Consider the following 18108-nt stretch of genomic DNA (forward strand, 5'->3'; position numbering starts at 1 on the left):
TTTTTTTAAAGTATTTTTAAGTATTATTGTAGTTAGTAGTTTGTTTATTTTTAGTCTAATTGTTAGGTTAGTTTGTAGTTTTTTTAAAGTAGATTTAGGAATTGAACCACTGGTGTGTTTTTTTCTCTTTTTGATTTCTCCATCTAGGCAATAGGTTCTTTTGTTTTCCGACCTACTAACTTACCGTGTTGATTTTTGATAGTGTCGTTGTCTCTACTTCATTTAAAATAGGAATGTGTATCATACCTTATCTGATGTGGTCGTTTGGTTCGTTCAAAATTCTAATAGTACTTTGCGCTACTGTTGGTGACTTGAAAAAGTTGATTGGCCTTCAATGATCTTACCTCATCGGTGGTGGATGTATTGGTATCGGCTCATCCGATCCAGCTTGACAGCGGTATTCAGAAAGCTTCGGAGTGTTGCTAATAGGGATTTATGTACGTTTTGCTATGTATTTTTCAGGTTTTTGGTTGTACCACGTTTGTTACTAATCGAATAAAGTCACATGTTTCTTTAAAAAAACTAAAAATCAAAATTATAAGCTTTTGCTGAAATCCTCCAGGAAAACATCACATTGTTTCAGCTATGCAAACTATGTTGCTACACATGGTGTAGGCATTATTTTTTTTCGAGCTGAGACCGTATTATTGTTTTGGGATTATCTACCAGTATTTTAACCGATCAATTATTAAGGTTGTTAGATCCAATTTCTCTTATAAATAAGATTAACTTTTTTTTAATAACACCGATATTACTGACGCTATCCTTTAAAAAAAACTACGAGCGGCAATTTGGCCGCAATGCGACCCAGTTCTGTTATTCGTTTTCAATAGGAGCACATGCCGAAGAAAGGGCTTGCATAGCACTACACTGCTCACGATCATCGGATCGAGGTCTGCAAGGTAATGGCCCTACGGAAGGATAGTAAGAATCCAAAACTGCTTGCGAGATTGAACCGAAATGTCCTGGGTTGGTACAGCGAGCTCACGAGTGCCTTCCAGGAGGATCAAAGATGCGGAAACCGTTGCTGTACCCGAGAAAGTCGTAGGCAAAGTGCACACACCAGCTCTTCAAACCATGCTCCATGGCAGAGCACGAAACCGCGAAGTTTGCGGGACCAAGAAGAAACGCTGTATCGCCAATGTCAGCCAGCTTGCACCATTCTTGCTCGGAGAAGTCCATCCTGTAGGCACCGACCTCGTCGATGCGTTCGAGGCGGCAACCAAGGAAGAAAAGGCAGACGAGGAACAGCTCCTGGGAGGAAGAAGGTAAGTCATGGTGACAACCTGCTGCGCGTCACTGACGAAAGTGGGCATACGAGCACCAAAGGTAGCTGACGAATATTTGTATAAGACTGTCTATTGTTCGTGAGATGAAAATAAGGATATCCATATAGTTATCGATGAGTATCGTAAAGAGATGTTTAGATCTTTAAAATTGAATAATAATTTTATATCATGCTTTGCTATTATTATGTGTATGGATCTAATGCTAAGAACCAGTGGATTGCTCTATGTTCACACTGCTAAGTTCTAGCCAAATGATGATTAATTTTGCTGTAGATCTTTGATGAGTATTGTTGTTCTATTCGATTATACTTTGGAGATCTGAAGAAGCGAGTTGCTATCATGTATCAATTGGCGTGAATTGGCTTGGTTTCGCTCTGATCTGGACGTGCCTCTCGCCCCCTCCTTTTATAATTGGGGAAACTCGGGTGTGAACTACCGGATTTCTTCGGACGTAATCTTTCCAGATTGGTAGACTTCCAAATATTTAAGATTTCAATTGAACAGGAGATAGCTTCCCTATCTGATATGATTATCTTTCTTGTATTCCATCTCTGTACCCTTACTCTGCGGCGACTACTAGCCCAGATCGAGTAGAATATGTACGATTGTCATATAGCCTGAGAAATCAAGTTAAAATATATCTTATGTTACCTGTAATGAGTGATTGACAAAGTGGTACTTTACTTTGATGATGTTTTGATTGTATTAAGCATGTATATGTGTTACGATTATAATTATAACTAACAAAAATTAAAAGAAATAGAGTTGACATAGTTCTGTCAAACTCTAGGGAAAATTGCACTCACCGAATAGTTCGGTGTATGAGAATTTGTACATATTGGATGATCGGTGAGCACTTAGAGACAACACTAAAGCTTTTACTAGAGATACAGGTTTTCAGTGCCAGAGCCTTTCTACACATCGAATAGTTCGGTGATTAGAGGCAGTGCACGTCGGAGTATTCTTTCTTTGACGGCAAAGTTTGAATGTTGTACTAGATGGTCTGGTGTTTAGGGGATGTGAACACTAGATAGTTTTCCAGAGAAGTGTGCTAGAGAGAAGATGCATACTGGACAGTTCGATGATGAGTTGTGTAAGCACCAAATGCTTCACCAGACCAATTAACAGAGATGTTACAAAATAAGATATGATACAGTTGTACTCACCAAATGATCCGGTGATATATCTTGAACTCACTGGATGTCTGGTGCTTATGTTTTTCTTTAGATTATATTTTTCAATAGAGATTTGATTTGAACTAATTTTTGATAAGTTTAAATAACATTTTTGAGATACATGTCTGCTTGTTTCATGATGTGTAGGTGATGAATGAAACTTGGCGGCCGACGACAGGATGATCGGGGCCAAACGACGTGCTTGGTGTTAGACGATCGAGAAGGCTGCGTAGAGTTAAGGGTGATCTTAGTTGTGCATATGGAGATCAAGTAAAGTATAAAAGAAAGGATGAAGATAACATGTTAACAAAGTCAAGTGAAGGGGATGCCGGTGCAAGTGATAAGGTGGTCCAAGGGATCAGGAGCGGAAGATACTTGTCAATGATTAAGATCGCAAGACAGAGTACACGCGTCGATATCAGGATGCTTTCTTGAGGTCAAAGCAAGAAGATGTGAGTCACGCTTTGAGAAGCGTGACATGCGGTTTCGTGGTTTAACCTCAAAACCGTGGAGGGGTGAAATGCACATGGCATCATTGCGGAGCCAGCGTCGAGGTGAAGCTAAGTTGTGAAGGTGTCACGGCCGTTCGATGGACAGAGCGAAAAATTGACCAAAATATCTCGGTGGTAGGTAGGAGGCTATTGTAAGCGAGGGGTATTTTATGAATAAGGAAGTTTAAAGGCTAAGCTACCTCTCTAGGTCTATAAATAAAAGGATATAGCTGTAGGGATTGGTATGAGCCAGCCGTTTGTTTTTGAGAGCTAGGGTTTTAGAGGAAAACAGAGGATAGACTTAGTTTTTTAATAGGTTAGAGCTTTTGTGAGAGATTTTTTTTCTTCTAATTTGCCTAAAACATGGCTGACCTCTTATTGAAATGAAGTGCAAGTTTGCTCCCATGTTCAAGTTCATCTCCTTCTAGTATCCTTCTTTTGGCTTCATGTTTTGTTGTAAGTTTTTCGTTTTGGATGCAATTTTTATTTTGATATTTGGACTGAAAGTTCAGCACCTTGTAAAAGTGATTTTCTTTGTTGTTAGATGCATAAAATTTACACACTTATGTGTATTAGTGGGTATTTAATTTCCTTGCCTCTATTATATTAATTTGGAGGTTTTCTTCTCTAGGTAGCTCGTGTTGATTTAAAAGTGCAAGCTTTTGTGCACTGAGACATATGGAATGGTCTTGAATGAATCATATGGTTCATATACCATCCATGAAGTTGAGTTACCTCAGAACTTATTTTCTTAAATAGTCTCCCTAGTGTTTTTACTTTCGCTGAGGTTTTGAGGTGCGTTGGGTTATCAAATAGAAGAAGACCATCAGCTTTGAAAGAAATTTATTGAGCCGTTTATTTACCACCCCTTTAGTCGTCAATCTCGATCCTACAATTGGTATCAGAGCTGGTTTGATCACTTGTTGACCTTAACCAGTTGTGTGATACGTAGGCAATAATGGAGAGAAGTGAAAATATTCCGTTATTTGATGGTTGATACTTTTCGTACTAGAAGGTACGCATGGAGGCTTATCTTGTAAGCCAATGAAGTGCAATTTAGGAGATAATTAATTCTAACTATGAGATCCCTGCTGCTCGGACGACTCAGGTTCAAATTGAATAGTATGAGATCAACAACAAGTCCAGAAATATTTTGTTCATAAGTTTAACTCGGAATGAGTTTGGCAGGGTTCAACACCTTTGTACTGCCTGAGAGATTTGGTCTACTCTGAGTGTTTTTCATGAAGGCACCAATCAGATTAAGGTTAGACAACAAAGCACATACAACAAAGAATATCAAATGTTTATGCAAGGACCCAATGAATCTTTTGATGCTATGTTTGCTAGATTTGATGGAATTGTTAGCAACTTTAGATCCATTGGTATTTTTCCCTACTCTAATCATGAGAGAGTGATCAAGCTTCTCCATACTCTTGATCGTAGCATATGAGAAGTGAAGATCTCAAGCAATGAAGAGTCATCAAGTTATGACACACTGACTTATGATGAACTTTTCAAAAAGCTCAAGTCTACCGAGGTTGCCAAGGTGGCTTGGATAGGTCTCGAACACCCGCTGTCTCAGAACATGGCGTTGGTTTCTGATCTAATTTTGGCAATCATACTAGAGCTAATTTTTCTTGTGCTAACACTTCACCGAGTGGATTTTCTCCGTCTTACTTGGTTTCTAGGAGCAGATGAACACACTGGATGATGAGGACTTTGCTCTTATTGTGAAGAAATTCACTCGCTTCTACAACAATCACCGAGACCGGAGGATGGGTGGTTCTCGTGTCTGCTTTGAGTTTGGTGATACCACTCACTTTAATGTGGACTGCCCCAAGCTCAATAAGAGGGAAGACCGCGATCACGACCATGAAAAGCACAAGAAGAAGAACAAGAAACCCTTCTTCAAGAAGAAACATGATAAGATGACTAAAAAGACGGCCAAAGCAGCTTCTATAGCGTTCGTGGCAGCTCTCAACGACATCAACACCTCTTCTAGTGAGGAGGAGAGCTCGGAGGAGGAGGAGCTGCTGGTGAAGGATAAGAAGAAGAAGAACAAGGACTTCACCAGACTCTGCTTCATAGCGGACGACAACAACGACAGCGACCACGAGCTCTATCCCTCTGAGTCATTACCTTCCCACAACCAGCTTTCTATCTAAGTCGATACCTTGAATGATGTTTTCGTTAGTTAGGGTAGGTTACTTAAGAAAGTTATACGTGAGTTGAAGGAGCTTAGGCTTAAGTATAAGTCTGTTTCTACTGAGTTTGCATTGTTAGGTCTAGGCCTGATGATGATTAGTGTGAGAGTTGTTTGGTGATTATGGCTGAACTTACCAAGCTTTAGAATGTACATGCTCAAGTTGCCAGTCGATTTGAGAGTGCTGAGAAGAAGCTCCTTTAGGATGAGTCTACGTCTACTCTTTTAGGCGCTTACAAGATTTTCCTTTGCTTGCAAAGGATGCTGAGTTGAAAGATAAGCGCATTAGAGAGCTAGAATCTAGATTGGAGAGTGCTAGAAGTTTTAAGGATGTGCAACCGAATTGCTCTACCTGCATCATCTTTTATGACAAACTCAGATGGGTTATAGGGCAAGTTCAGAAGCTCTTGACTAAGAATGAATATCTCCTTTCTCTAGTGGAAAAGTGCTCAGAGGGTAAGGGAAAAATAAATTTGATCTTGATCAAGACCAAGATATGTGCTGACAAGACAAAGTTGGCTTTGGGTTTGGACTTTGAGAGAGTTTCTTACACCAATCCTGATAAGACTGTCTTCACTGCACCTATTACCCTAGAGTCGGAAAAAACCAAGATCAATGTCGCATAATCCATACCAGAAAATAACAAGCCTACACCGCAATCTACAAAGAAGAAACCCAAACCATAACCCAAGAGAGCTCTACAAACTAAGATGAGTGCACCTATGAGAGAGCATAGAGTGACCGACAGTCGAGTTCTGGAGAGACTCTACCACTGCACCTACTACCAAAGAGAGAGTCACCTTGTTGGATTTTTCTTTCACCATAAGAAAGATGAGAGACGTGAGTGAGAGTAGAGCACCCGAGACATGTACTGCCCCTCTGTTGGTGTATCTGAGCACTTTTCTCTCTCCCACCTATGAGTTTCAGACGCTTTTCAGTCTCTTCTTAGAGGTTATGCTCGGCGTGGATCTTACTTTGACTCATATGGTTTTGGATCACGTGTAAGAGGCTTTGATTTCTAGCGCTTTGGTGGACCACGCTTTTCTCTTCGTTGTTCTCGCTCTGAGCGTGCTAATATTGATTTGCATGCACTTGCTTTTACTGTTTTATGGTTGATGACCCAATACTAGATTCCCAAAAAATTTATGACTAACCCCAGTACTGAGCCATCTACTTACTATTCTTCTTGCATATAGGTGGCAGACGGAGGTCTGGAGAACAAGTGGCTCATCGACTCTGGTTATTTTCGTCAGATGACCGGAGATTCATCATGATTCTCCAGCCTCACTCCGACGAAGAGACAGAGACGTGAGTATATCACTTTCGGGGATGACCAAAAAGGAAGGGTGGAAGCCAAATGTATGATGAAGGTGAATGAGAGTTTCACTCTCAAAGATGTGGCTTTGATGGAGTATCTAGGATACAATTTATTTTTTTTATCTCAGTTGTTGGATGAGGACTTGGAAGTGCGTTTCAAACGTAATACTTTTTGAGTTCTTGCTTCTTCTGGCGCTTTGATTTGTCGGATTTCTAGAGTTGGGAGAGTTTTTGGAGCTGATTTTTTCTGAGTCTCTGGTTTCTTCTCGTTGTTTGATTGCTAAACCATCTTCTAAGATTTGGATGTGGCATAGGAGACTGGTGCATATGAGGTTTGATTTGCTTACTCCTTTGAGTATCCTAGACTTGATCCAAGGATTGACTAAGCTCAAGTTTAGAAAAAATCTTGTTTATGCTCCTTATCGGTATGGCAAGATGGTTGTTGTCTCTCACCCACCTGCCAATATGGTGATGGCTGAACGATCGGGAGAATTTCTCCATATGGACACTGTTGTTCCTTCCCGGGTTTGTTCAGCGGGTGGGAAGTGGTATGTTCTTGTGATTTGATGACTTCTCTTGCTACTCTTGGGTATTTTTTTGTGAGCAATGATGAAGTGTTTTCACACTTTTGGAGCTTAGCTTTGAGGTTGTTTAGGGAACTTTCTGGTGCATTGAAAGCAATTCGCAGTGATAATGGCACTGAGTTCAAGAACTACCTCTTGATGTTTTCTGTCTTGAGCATGGCATTGAGCATCAATTTTTTGCCCTACGCGTTCCTTAGCAGAATGACATGGTTGAGAGGAAGAAGAATTGGACTTTGGTAGAGATGGCTAGGATGATGCTTGATGAGCGTAGGACTCCTAAAGTTTTTAGCAGAGGCTATTAGTACCGCTTGCTATATCTCCAATCGGATTTTCTTACATCTTATGAGTTATGTTTTGGGAGGAAGCTGAAGGTTTCACATTTGAGAGTTTTTAGTTATCGATGCTTCATCCTAAAGCATGACGATCTTAACAAGTTCTAGACGTATTCTTCCGATGGAATTTTCTTAGGGTATTCTCTTCATGGTCATTCTTACAGGGTCTTTAATCCTGATACTAACACAATTATGGAGTCCTGTGATGTAACATTTGATGAATCAACTCCGTGTGCTAGTCCTGTTTTTGAGTGTGGAGGTGATCAGGAGATGAGCGAAAGCATCTTTGTAGATGGCGACATTCTAGCTCTTGGGGATGACGAGGATGATCCATCGCTTCCTACTACTATAGTTGCTCTCGAGCTGGTTCCTAACTCTTCTACACCAGAAAAGGGCCGTGCAGCCTCTACTTTCACTTCAGATGCTTTGACGATCTTTACTTCCAATATTTGTCGATCTTCAAATTTCAGTGACATTCAGGGAGAACAAACAATTAGAAACAGATAATGGAAAGCTAAAGCTTCACATAGCTAAAACACAATAATTGTGTCCAACCTTTTTAACCAGGGGAAAAAAGGATAAACATTTCTTGTTTGTTAGCACTTGTCTTTGACAAGATTGAGCTTGGATTTTTTTTTTTTTAAAAGAGACCACGTCGGCTTTGATTGAAAGCCAATAACCAGGTTCTCAACAGTATCAGGAAAAAGGAAAGGAACGATCAACCACTAGGAAGCATCCAATAGGCCAAGTAGCTTAGTACAGACACAACAAAATGATTATAAAAAATCTAGCCTATTACATAAAGAGCACCGGGACACCAATTCACAGCTCTCAGATATCCAAGACTGGACCAGCAGCAGGGGTGAATCCCTGCAATCACTTGCAAACGACATAGCGATCATAGCGCACTGTCCACCTTGAGCCGATCATCATTTTTGAGTAAGATGCTCCATCTCTGGACGAATGACATAGCGAGGATCAGAACATCAATATGCTTGTTGGGGAACTCCCTCTCGATCATCATGGTGTTCCTAGTCCTTCATTGAGCCAAGGCCAGACTTGCAAAGAGGAAAAGACCTAGATTTCGAGAGATTTTGAAGTTCTCCAGAAGCCATCTTGCCCATAAATTAGCTACTGAAGTGGGGAACCCATTCGAGTCGAAGGAATCTCTCAGAGCACTCCAAGAAAAATGTGCAAGAAACATCCAAAAAAGATATGGTTTTCATTCCCAGGTCTCTCGCACAGGTAACAGGTTGGGCTCCCTTTTCAACCCCTCTTCTTTAGGGAGGAGACCACTGGGAGTTTTTCATGCAACATTTGCCATAGGAAGATCTTAATTCTAAGGGGCATTTTACAAGTCCAAATCTTTATAGCCCTCTTGCTAGATACTCCTCAAAGGTAAGAAATCTGTAGAGAGACTTAGTGGTAAATCTCCTTGATTTATCCAGAGCCCAAGATACCTCGTCTTCATTATCATTTAGCTGAACATTCTACAACTTGAGCCTCATTTCATCCCACTGGAGTAAATCCCTTGCTGTCATACTTCTTCTAAACTGCACCTCCCACTCATTATTAGCCTAACACTCAAAAACCAGTGAATCAGGACCAGAGCAAAGGTCAAAGAGGTCAGGGAATTGGGTTTTCAGAGGGTTGTCGCCCAACCAAACATCCTTCCAGAAAAGAGCTTTGTTGTCCTTCTTCACATTATACACAACTCCCCATTGGAAAAGATGTTTCACCCTATATAAGCCCTGCCAAAACTGAGAGTGCCTCTCTGCTTGGAGGTGAGGAAATTCCCTTTTGGCATATATTTGGTTTTGAGAAGTTTAAACTAGGAGTCATCAGACCCAGAGCAGATCTTCCAAATCCACTTGACTAGTAGTTACTCATTCATGACTATTGTGTTTAAAATGCCAAGACCCCATAGTCTTTAGGCCTACAAATAGCTCTCCATTTAGCCAAATGGTACTTATTCACATCCTCAGCCCCCTTCAAGAGAATCTTGATCTGATCTTGTCCATTTTCTTGTGCACCCCTTTAGGGAGCAGATAGAACCCCATGGTAAACATGGGCAAGCTGGTAAGGTAGGAATTTGTCAATGTCAGCTTGTCTCCGTAAGTCAGGTTTTTATCTTTCCATGGGTCTAACCTTTTGATCATTTTTGTTAGAACAGTATATGAGGCAACAATACCTAATTGGTGATCAGAAATAGGGATACCTAAGTAATTCAGAGGGAGCTGGCCTGGCTTGCAATTAAGCATATTGGCAACCCTTTTCTTGTCAGACTGCTCCATCCTGAAGGCAAAGACCTCACTCTTATGAAAAATTATTTTGAGACCAGACAACCACTCAAAGCAGTAAAGTAGGATCTTGAGGTTGAGGATAGAGTTGTTAGAGCCATCTACCATCAAGATGGTGTCATCGGCATACTGAACATGTGTGATCCCCCTAGAATTAGGTGGTCTACTACTCCCTTGAGCAGACCCTTAGCTGTTGCTTTGTCCGTCAGGGCAATTAGCACATCTGCAGCAATGTTAAATAGCAAAGGGGATAAGGGATCACCCTGTCTCAGGTCTTGATAAGTTCTGAAGAAAGGACCCCTTTAGCCATTAATATTTATGTAGATTTTGCCCCCTATTGACAGATTGCATAATCCATTCTATCCACATGAGAGGAAAACATTTTCATTTCATGACTCCTTCCAGGTAACTCCATTTTACCTTGTTATAAGCCTTTTCAAAGTCTATCTTCACCAATAGTCATTGGTGTTTGGATCTTCTTAATTCATGAATTACTTTGTGGAGGATTACCACACCCTCCAAAATGTTTCTTCCCTTGATCAATGCAGTTTGGCATGGATCAATCACCTCCTTCGCTACTGAGGTCAGCCTATTGTTAAGAACCTTGGTAAAACCTTTGTAATCAACATTAAGGAGACAAAGTGATATGTACTGCTTGATGGTGTTAGTCTCCTTGACCTTTGGTATCAACATAATGACTCTATAGTTTAACCTCTTCAGATCTAATATACCAGCATGGAGGTCATCAAACATATTACAAATATCCTCTCTTACACACTCTCAGAAGACTTAAAGAAAGTAACAGTGAATCCATTAGGCTCAGGAGCATAGTCTTCTTTCATCTCCTAAAGGCATATTCAATTTTTTTTAGCAGAGAAGGGTTTGTCGAGCTTGGCATTGGATCGGTTTGTTTTGTTTAGCTGGAAATGTCCATCACAGACCTTCCGATTTTATTTTCCTTATATGACTTATAAGTTACAGAAAATAGAGGTTTCGTCCTTGTCATCTTCTTTGCATCAAAACTATCTTTCATAGTGGAAGAGTTCATAGCCAATTTGTGCCCACTGGCAAGATTATAAAGCCAGTGCTGAATTAGTGTGTGACCCCTGTCACATGTTACAGGAGCTTGACACTGCTTCTACGTGATGATATGAGCTCATGCATGTTTTCAAGGTAAATGTTGCCTGCTTTCAGTAAGTTTTCAAGCGCACTGTAAGGCATCAATCGTCTGAAAGAGATTACTTTGCAGCAATTGCATCCACCAGTCAAGACGTTGGTTCCAATCTGGAAAGCTTTATGTGCATTCGCAAACTCTGATAGCACGATCACTTCTGTAGTTCCTCAACCACACGATTCACATAAACATGTTGAACAAGACAGTGGCGTGCAGTCCTTAAATTACATCAAGATGTGATTCGCTGAAGACTTTTCTGACAACAGAATGTTAAGTGTTGGTACAAATCACTGAAGTTACAGAGTCTTATTGATACCAGGGCTCTTAATTTAGCTGCAGGAATTTAGTGAACCACATGTAACTTCGGCCCTAGTGTAATTCTGTCCTCTGAACATTCGTAATGGAATATACTGTACTTGTTTTCAGCTCCTTCTCAGGGGTTCATGTTCTGTACATTGTAAAATCATTGGCTGGTACTCTTGGTGACATTAAAAACTTAGTCACTTGCATGCATCAGATCTGCTCTGCTGATTATCTTTTTCCTTGACCAAGATGTAAAATTAGACTAGAAATCATCAACCTTGCGCAGACGCTGACAAACCACACGGCCGCATCTGCAGCGCAACAACATAAAAATACAAAAAAAAGGCCACACATGCAGTTAGTTTCCTTTTCCTTCTGGTATCTTGTAACGACTACTTAGCACAACTCTGAATCTGAAGCCTTAACATATTTTTTACTAACAGTTCATGCCTGTATAGGCCAATAAATGCAGTGGATCTGAAGATCTATAAAGATGGGGGATCTGTACTTGCTAGTGTTCCAAAGAACTCATCAAGTCGTCGTCATGCCAACCATGCCATCATCACTAACATTCCGATTTGCTCAGCTTCACCAGACAAATTGCTAGATAAATGTCAGTTACCTTCCTCTGTGACTCACATCCCCATGTTATGAATTACACAACTTGTTATGAATTAAGGTCCCGTCGCTTGAATTTTCTCCTAATCGTGCGTGAGTTAGACTAGACTGTTTCATGTGAAATTCTCGTAAAATTCCTATGAAACTCCTGTGTTACAAACATGCCCTCATGAACAGCTCTCGCTCAGTGACATACTGACATGCTAATATGACTATCAGCATATGTTGGCAAAACTTGTTGGGTCACCGACACCAAGAGAGAATCCGACACACAGTTCCGGGTCACTGTCGATGTGTGCCCTACATGGGAGTGCATGAATGACATTGAGTGTGACAACATGAAGGGTAAGCGAGAATAACACGAGAACAAAATGCAATGATAGGCTGTGTCTGCATTGTTGCTCTTAGTCAAGAGAAAATCGACAAGGATCAGGCATTTTTCCATCCATATGGCTGGGTTAGGTCAATTTCCCCTTTTCTCTTCCACTGTTCTTAGTGCTCGCTGTGATTCTCATGTCTATATTTGCACTCTGCTTCATGCGTATCGATATAGTGACTTGTGAGTAAAAGTTACTCTAAAGATTTGCAAATGTATATATCTGTGCATACGCCAAGGCAGTAATCCATGAGAAATGGGATTGGGATGACGCATGCTGAAGATTCCATTTCTTGATCACTCATTTTCTCCTTCAGTTTCCTTTCACTCATTCATTTCTTCCACTTGGTGGCTGGAGAGAAAAGGCTTTCGACCCTCCCAATGGCATCACTGGATCGTAGTGTTTTGTCCTGCTATTTCCATATCCTTCCTCGTTGTGATCTGATCCCAGAGAAAGTTAGCAGTAGAGCTGAATGGCCCTTGACGTCAACTCCAACGTCCTAAACAAGTGGCATCAATAAAAATTGGACAGTGACAAGCACATCGTCGGTGACCATGTAACGTAGACATCACAACAGTTCAGAACTGTTAATAGCAGATCAGCAGGCTGGCAGGCTGCTGTAACGAATCAAATGTTTAAAGTTTTCAACTGTTATGTGCTACAAGAACATAGTACTTGTTGTCGCTAGGCAGCTGGAGCTCTCTGCCTCCCTGATCTCCAGAACTTCAGAAAGCCTCTCGGCCAACCAACCCTTCGAGTGAGAACTGAGAACTGAACCGAGGCCATTGACACCACAACAGTTAGAACCATAAGCTGGCACAAAAAAATATGATCGGAAGGGAGAAACGTCCTTTCAGACAGTTTTGTAGAAGGGAGAAGTTGAATAGAACCCGGGTTGGGTTGCTCACCATCCGTGGCGCAAGCCATCTCACCCCAAGAGTCTGGCTCCTCTACCATGGGCTGGCACGTAGATTGCTGAAACATGAGCTTTGTTTTTTCCCCCTTGGTGATGATTGTTGAAACATACTGTTTATGGATCAGTAGATGAACTAATCAGTGCAGCTGATTACTCAGCAAAGACACTCCCGTTTCAGTCTTTCAAATTTGTTTTCTTTTACTTCCTTTTTGCAGCTGTAACATCAGACGCTGACTGCAGAAACAGGGCCGTATGCGAGCAACGGAGCTCCTTTTCAGTCCATTGCCGTCCGCAACGGAGCTCCTTTTCAGTCCATTGCCGTCCAGGTCAATCGGTGACAGCAACATAGGCTCGTAGACTGATCGCATTCGGCCATCAACGCCTGTCAATTCGTCAGATTTTTGGAGAAAACGGTTGTAGATGTTAAATTATGATGGTTGTTTTTTTTAAAATAAATTTTCAAGTTTTACGCACGTCAAAAATTTGAAAAACTCTTTTCAATCTGTTTATTAGGTTTTAGTTTATTTCAATCACAGTCATTTTCTCAGTCAACTAAAAGTTACTAGAACTCGAAAAAAAAAACATCCCCTTAGATATCTTCTGACTTTTTTTGAAAAAAATAAAAAAAAGGGTCTATCAAAGAGGACCTCAGATGTAGATGGCACTCAAATTAAGCACTCGTGTAGATTTCAAGAAGGGTAAAGCACGCATGAAAATTGCAGGAGCAGAAATGATTCGACGGGCAGCTGAACCGCTCCTGTCAGCGTTTGGAAACCAGTGGCGATTGCATGGATTGCAATGTCACGATTAATCTTCAGAAAATGAAGGTCTGAAAATAACGGCTACTGTCTCTGCACTCACGGCTAGGGACCAGAAAGAAATCTGCTTGATGGCGTGGGACTGTGGGGTAAGTTTATGCAGCTAGTGCTAAGTCGCTGCCTGTCTTCTGACTAAATAAATATGTTGTCTCTTTCATCCATTTCGGGCCGGGACCGACACAAAAGATGCGGATGCATGACATCTTCGTGAATGGTTTATCAAAATTAGATCTAATAGCTTACACAGATACAGATTCTTACAGTATGAGAATTTCAGTCCATCTGTTCGTGTTCCTGTTATATTTAGAAATTAAATTAAATTTAAAAGTACATTTTTATCCAACAATAAATACATAGGCTATTTTATTTGCGAACAAATACATAGATTAACTAGTTGCACTAACCTGAATGCTTTTCGGCAAATTATTCTGGCAATGTTTAGGTTATTTCTTCTTCTTGCTGTATTTTTTTGAGAGCGACAGTACTATGGTTGTTCTTGGACCTGCCTTGAGCTTTCAGAACATCGATCCTAGGCTCCTAGCATAGCTAGTTTTTTTTCGAATAAAAAAACGCATGAACGAATCTGTTTCAAATTTACGTAAAACGCACTGAACTTGCACCATCGCGATCGGTCATAAATTAATTTGTTTCAATTTTGACAAGTGACCAAATTAACAGAGTAAAAGTTGACGGCACTGTATCGACAAGGCCGGTCTTGACCTATCGAAGGCGCTGGGGAAACAAAAGTGGAGGCCTCAGCTAAACATGAATATAAAGTGAATGCTTAGTGCAGTTATAGGTACATAATAATGACAATTTTATTGGTGACTACTTCGAGCATTATTTAAAAACTTCAGATTTCTTGAGCTTAGTTTGGATGTACTTTTGAACACTCGGACCGCCTTATATCTATTTTTTGATGAAATATTTGCCATGTCAAAGATAGCTAAAAGATAATTAACTTCGAAATCATTCTCATCTAATAGAATTTCATCTGTCATTAATTCCATAGAAGTTTTCAGATTTACCTCTTAGGAAGCACAAGGATTAGGCGGCATCATTGTTTCAGGAAGAGAATGTCCGAACGGGATGACAATTATAGGGATAGCTCCAACACTCGAAATGAAGGAAAGCAAGTTACATAGTTTTTTTTTACTACACGACCTTAGTTAGTCGGGATAGTTAATGGTTTAATGTTGTATACTTGTGACTAGGCTTTGAGAGTTGTCGATTAGTCATATTGTCTTAATATTTAGATCCTGTTTAATAGAGTTTTAGCTCTGAGATCTATGCAATATTTAAATTTATAAGATAAAATAAAGTGATTTAAATATATATTTTCAGTGTAAAATAAAAATAAGATGTGTAAACACATATCTCAATCTATCTACAGTTCTAACTCTATAAATTTGAACTAACCTTAAAACTCTACCAAACAAACCTAATTGATAATTAACCTATATATATATATATATATATAGGAAAACTAGTATGTACTCCTGGGTGTATGTACTCCCACCTCTCATATACCACTTTTACACGTGTGTTATACTTCTTTATCACTTTAAATATACTTCATTAGTAATTATAAGATACTACAATACAAATCCCACGAATTTTTTTATGAAATTCCATGATTTTTATCATAATTTGCGTATATACTTCTTTTATGTATAAAAAAGAGTATATAGCAAAAATGAAAGGCTAACATTGAATTTTTTTCTTACAACTCATATTGGAGTATCTTAGAATTAGTATTAGAGTATACTAAAAATGATAAAAGAGTATAAAGTGTTTGTTTAGGTGGTATATTGCATGTGGAAGTACATACTCCTAACTCCTAGGAGTATAGAATAGGTGTCCTATATATATATATATATATATATATATATATATATATATATATATATATATATATATATATATATATATATAGGAAAACTAGTATGTACTCCTGGGTGTATGTACTCCCACCTCTCATATACCACTTTTACACGTGTGTTATACTTCTTTATCACTTTAAATATACTTCATTAGTAATTATAAGATACCACAATACAAATTCCATGAAAATTTTTATGAAATTCCATGATTTTTATCATAATTTGCGTATATACTTCTTTTATGTATAAAAAAGAGTATATAGCAAAAATGAAAGGCTAACATTGAATTTTTTTTCATACAACTCATATTGGAGTATCTTAGAATTAGTATTAGAGTATACTAAAAATGATAAAAAAGTATAAAGTGTTTGTTTAGATGGTATATTGCATGTGGGAGTACATACTCCTAGGAGTATAGAATAGGTGTCATATATATATATATATATATATATATATATATATATATATACCTACTTCACGTAGGTTTTGACTTGACTGGGAGCCCTAACTTTTGAGGGGCCAGGGAGGTCGCCCCTCTGCCCTCACCCAGGGCCGGCCCCGTGTATCGGTTGGCCAACAACCGTGCGTGGATTCATCTACCTCGCTCACCTATGAAGTCGCATCGCATGCGTGTAAATACACTTCATCTGAAACAACGTTTGTAATGCAGCACAATACTAGCACAGGGTTGCTTTGCGACAGAGATGACCGCTCTAGATTAAATGCAGTCCTCGATTAGTTGGGCGATTAGACCTTCTCGTCCCTAATGCGTTTGATCCAGTCCTAACTGATGCGCCCTTAACAACACGCAAGCAATAAAAATACTTGGCAAATCAAGCAATCAAATGGATCGATCTAAGAGAGAATTAATTATGTGATAATTAACTTAGCTGCCCGTTGTTACACAACGAGTTCAGTACTAGTTTAGTTGTGTTAGAGTGGACTTGTCAGCGTAATCCAAGGTTGGAGCACCAGCATGGAATTAAATAAGGGCCATATGTTTTTGTCAAGTGAACGAGAGCATTGATTAGTGTCTTGTTCAAGGGTCCTTGTGGTGTCTCCTCCACGCATGTCGGCATGTCCTTGATGGCCCTCACATGGGGCAATCTATGGCAAACAGCAAAGGAAAATGCAAGCGGTTTCTGTAGCTCCTTTCCAGGCCCACACTCACTGCTAGGCTGCTAGATCAACCTAATAGCTTAATTTCTGTTATTTATGTATGCATGCATTAAGCCATCAGTCATGGATTCTTACTCTGTACTTGCCAAAATTGTTGTGATATATATATATACACACACATACATCCAGTGAGTTAAATAGGGATTTTTATTAGTTGGTTTTTCAGTTTCAGAATGAATGTTTTTCTATTTTGAAATAGAGATCTTGTTACTGTTTTCTGTTTTTCTGTTTTATGTGTGATTTCTGATTTTGTAAAAAGGATTTTCTTATTACGGGTTGATTTGACGAGATTGAATTGGCTGACGTGTTAAATACTTATTTAAGGTGCAGATATATGTGAGTAGATATATCTGCCTGTCCTCAGATGGCACCATGTTTTAAAAAAAAATGGTTTTGGAGAAACTGAGGATATTATGAAGAGGAATTGTGAAGAGGAATCGAAGGACGAAGGATTAGAATGACACTTCTGTCAGGAAGTGCTCCAGGTTGTGAATAATGAAAAAGTAGGAGGTTACTAGGTTTCGCTAAGGACACTGTGGCCAACATGAAAATGATTCGAAATCACGTCCCAAATATATACTTATCCACTAGTATTTGTTTAATCAGCGCACCTTAAACTCTGCTGTCCTGTTCTTGGTAGCAGCACTAGTCCTCTCCTAGGAACCGGTAAACAAACGACCCTATTGTCGACTCACTAGCCAGGGAGTCAGGGAAATTCCACGACTTTGTGCGCATGCACCCTCTATTCAGCCATGCATTTACGTTGGAATTTATACCAAAAGTTAGATAAAAAATAAAATAGGTAAGAGAATTAACGGATGGATAAAATAGATAAACAGTCAAGATAAAAGATACCTACGTATCACATTGCGAAATTGCATTTCCGGACTACACAAGAATATCATTAACAAGAGGCTTGCATGCATGGTCATGGCCTCATGGACTATGCAATGCAGTTTGCATAACTCACTTTCTTTTCTTTTCTTTTCGTTTTTTTTCTAGAGAACTTCATTCAATTTCCTGCATCTCTGAACTTTAAGTTTCTGAAAAAGGGTCAATACTAGCATGAACATGACTCGCAAAGCATAGAACAAATGGTTTTTTCTCCAAACATGAGATAAAAAGAACGTATCATGTCCGAACTGTAAA

The sequence above is a fragment of the Phragmites australis genome, chromosome 2, assembly GCF_958298935.1.
Source record: "Phragmites australis chromosome 2, lpPhrAust1.1, whole genome shotgun sequence".
NCBI lineage: Eukaryota > Viridiplantae > Streptophyta > Magnoliopsida > Poales > Poaceae > Phragmites > Phragmites australis.